Below are 4,396 nucleotides of genomic sequence, written 5' to 3'. Positions count from 1 at the left end.
ATGCTGATGGTAACCACTTTGAGCACCTCTTGTAATCGTAGAAGTCAAACATGATTTTTATTCATCCTTTGTTATTGGTATATATTGAGTATTACAAATTTTAACCGGTTTTTTTTCCTTTCTTAAAATGTGTATACATTTTTTGGCACCCTCTGTATATAAGAATTTTTTACTTTGTTGAATGTGTATAACTAACATTATTTTCTGGATTCTTGCTTTTAGTTCCCTTACATTATATTTTAATTATTTATGAGTTTAATTTTCAGAATGTTATACCTGCTTTCTGCTATATATCTTAAATGCAAAAGACTCCTTGTTCCTATTAAATAATGTGATATTATGCTTCATTTATAAGGTCAGTAGTCTGATTTTCTTTTTCTTATTCTTTTCTTATTAAACAAGCTAGTTGCTTTGCATTATGGTCAAAATAGGCAGTATCAATTCTCTTTTCAGCTAGTTTCTCCTGTTATCTCTCACAATCATAGATATTGCCTTTTTTAAACACTATTTTTACCTCACCTACTTTCATCGCACTCAATGTCACAGAAACCAAAATATACATACAGCATCTAATTTATAAGGATTTATTTATTTTTAAGGTGGGAAATCTTAGCAGCTATTTTTAAGCTTTGCCAGTATTTGTTCTACAAATTAAATTTTTAATAAAAATCAAACATTTATGGAGTATCCAGTGAGTGAAAGAACTTTATGGATATAAAGAATTAACAAAAAGCAATTATCTGGACTCATGATGTTCACATATATGAATAGAAACGTAAAGTACTAAAAATGAGGATAAAAGGCAATTTTATGTGGCTTTTCCACCTTAATATTAGGAACTTTTATTTCTACAGTAGATTTGAGAGATTTGGTGAAATCTTGAGTCTGTGGAGGAGAGGAAAATGAGAAACCAGAGAGTATGATAATGAAGGTAATCAGGGCCTTGAAGACATTCTTAAACTCTTACAGACAGAAGATTTCTACCTCAACATGTCCAGGCCAGGAATATTTTACCTTCTTTCTTTTTCTCCACAAATGAATCTAGGTCTATTATTTTAGAAGATAATAATTTTGCATAGGAATATAATATGGGGTATTTTAGGTACTAGGGAACTGACAGCAGAATCAAGGAAAGGATTTGCTTATTACTCTCCAACATTAGAAAAGTACTCTGGTAGGAGATTTAAGGGAAGATGATTGGAAAAGAAACTGTGGGGGAAAAAACAATTACTGGACCAATTAGCAAAGTAAAACTGCAAGAGAAGTTGTACAAATCTTCACAGGAACAAGTACTTACAAACCTAAGTTTATAGCAAGGACTAATGAATAGTTTGGTTGGGCTTAAGCTGTCTCTTTAAAGGTGAGAAGAAATGAGGATGCAAGAAAGAGACAGGTAAAAGCATGAGTGACAATAGGAAGATGATAAATAGCTTTCCCGATTATCCCATCATAAATACTGCTTTTCAATGAGACTAATGTGAATGAAATAGATGATTTATGGATATTCAAAAGAAATTTTGACTATAGACAGAATCTCAGGAGAATAAAATACTGAGGAGCAAGAGTTTAAAAAGAAGTAAACAGATTTAATTCACACCGGTAGCTCTGACAAGCCTTCAGAAATGGGATTTTCCCACAGTTCTAATAATGAAACCGTCAAGAGCCTTAAAATCTTTCCATCATAGTACAACTTTTAAATTTACTTGTTTAAAGAAAATCAGTATTTTCACATAAATGTAAAACACAGTGACCTTGGCTTGTTTGTTTTCTAAATCCATGGTGTTAATCCATAGACTATATCAAACATATATTAGGGGGCGGAAGCATATGTCACTTATTCCATAACTTCAATGCTCATGATTAAGGATAACAGTATGCTTCAACAGGAGCCAGGTTGAGTAAAGTGACAATAAGAAATGGGGGCAGAACATTAAAATAAGAGTAACAATAACAATAATAATTATTGTTGGTGCACTGAAATAGAACTTCCAAAATTGTTTCGATAGTCTGGGAAAAAGAATTCTGGTATTTATTATAATTAATAAGGTGAGCTTTTGAAGGGGAAAGTGTGCAGCCCTCCATAAACATACAAGCTATGTTGGAAGACACATCAGTAGAGAGCAGAAAGTCTTAACTCAACTTAACTTTCACTATGGCTTAGTCAAAGTCATTTAATCCCGAGATTGCTTTTTTTTTTCATTTTTAAATAGCGTCCTGTGATTGTTGTAAGAATTAAATAAGTATTTTAATATTTTGCCATGTTAGGTACACATTCAATGTTAGTTTCCTACCTCTATTTGAAGCAGACACAAATATTGGCTGCAGAAGCAAGTCAATGAAGCCTTTTTATATGTGTGTCTAGAGGAAGGCAATGCTGATTTTTTTCATGCTAAAATACATAATGGTCACTGTAATGTTTGCTAAAAAGTATTGTTTCTGTATTATAGATATGTCAAGATGAATCCGTGTATTATGTGTTATAGTATAAAAATATGAAGGTGGCATTACACACAGAGATTTCATGTAAGCAATGTAAGAAAAATGATTTCATTCTCATGAACTTATGAAAGTTCCCCAATATCATCTTTCTGTGACAAACCCAAAAGTCTTTTTCAAAGGCCAAATTTTGAATAACACCTTCTTTTATGAAAGAGAGAGAGAGAGATAGCAAAGATCACTCATTGACTAAAACAGGACACTGAGTAGCAGATGAGAGGCAAATGTGACGTGATCTGCAATAGTTTTTACATGGATAGCAGAATTCACTATTTTACATCTTTGTCAGTGCTCTCTTTGGGGCCAAAGCACACCCCCTCTGGTCATTTGGAAATTTATTGGAGGCATTTCTTTGACTGTTAAATTATTAGCAGATGCTGATGCATTACCAAGTAGAGACCGAGAATGCTAGACACCTTGTAAGGCATAGAGAAGTCCTACATACTTATAATAATAAAAAATCTCCCAATCTGGAGACAGATTTTGAATGCCCCTTATTGCCATTTAAAATTACCTGAACCTAGAAACCAATTCAAATATATACATATATGTGTTTATATGTATATATGTGACTTAGCAATATGTATAATATTTATATATTATATATCAAATATAATATATATATATATATATTTGAGTTAGCATATATATATAATATTTCTTATGGTTGTAATATACACCAAATTTTCCTGGAATTCATCTATGAATCAAAAGGACATTTTTCATTATTTTGTTCAAATTTTGCCAAAAGTCACTCTCCATTTTGGAAAATTCTATTACAATGACAATGTTGCTTGTGATTTTGAGTCACCAATGTAACAAACTTGAGTCAGTTTGAATTTATAATTATTACATTTATGAAAATTCTTTACATAAGTATGAACACACTTTTTAAAATCCTCATTTAAAAATATTAAATATAAAGAAAATATATCAATGACATTCAGCTGATTATTTAATATTAGGTTTTATGTTTGTCCAAGAATTGAACAATTTCTCATATTCCCAGTCCGCCAACACAATTTTAAATGAAACAAAAAAACTAGAGAAATTTAATGCAAATTTTACAAAGAAACACACTGATTAAATTAGGAAAGATATATCATATTTCTGAAATTTACAGGAAAAGTTTCAAACTGTATTACTGTTACCAGACTATTTTAAATATCTCATTATTTCTTACAGAGTAGTACAATGTATTATAGGATATGCAAAACCAAAAATATCAAAGAAAAATTAATCTTTCCAGCTGTTTGAGAGGTTATTTTCATTTATAGGAAGAAATTCACATGAAAAAAATTTCTGTGTTTCACTGAGTAATGATATTATATCAAGAAACTAGATGAGATTGTGAAAAATGTAATGAACTGCAGTCAAGCAAATTTTCATACAATGGATGAAATTCTATGTGAAAATGAATCATTACTGCTCACATATATGTAAGTTTCATAAAGATTAAAAAAAATCATGAAGGAAATGTTACTTTCAAAATTACTGAGAATGGATACAAAGAGATTGTCAGTTCACAAAGCCCTTCAAAGTATCTAATGGGAAAACAGCTTCACTTTCCCAGCTTCCAGAGCAGCTATGATGGGTCTACAGAGTTGGTTTAGAGCTCACAGTGATAGCTCTAGGTGCTTTAGTAATTCATTATATTATTAACTGACATCAGATATGTTAAAGAAACACTGCAAAATCAGTACATGTAGTTGGTGTTGCTAATAAAATTAAGAGTAAACTATGCAGTGGTAATAAAAAGAGTTTGAAATTGGAAGTAAGGTAAATTTCAGCATATAGTTTGAACATTTTATTATTAAAACAATCAAAGAATTTTTTGATTCATTAAATGAAAAAGTTAAGCATCATAATTGAAATATCACAAGAATATGACACATTTTGC

The sequence above is a fragment of the Hipposideros armiger genome, unplaced genomic scaffold (assembly GCF_001890085.2).
Source record: "Hipposideros armiger isolate ML-2016 unplaced genomic scaffold, ASM189008v1 scaffold_977, whole genome shotgun sequence".
NCBI lineage: Eukaryota > Metazoa > Chordata > Mammalia > Chiroptera > Hipposideridae > Hipposideros > Hipposideros armiger.
This window is presented reverse-complemented; position numbering follows the sequence as displayed.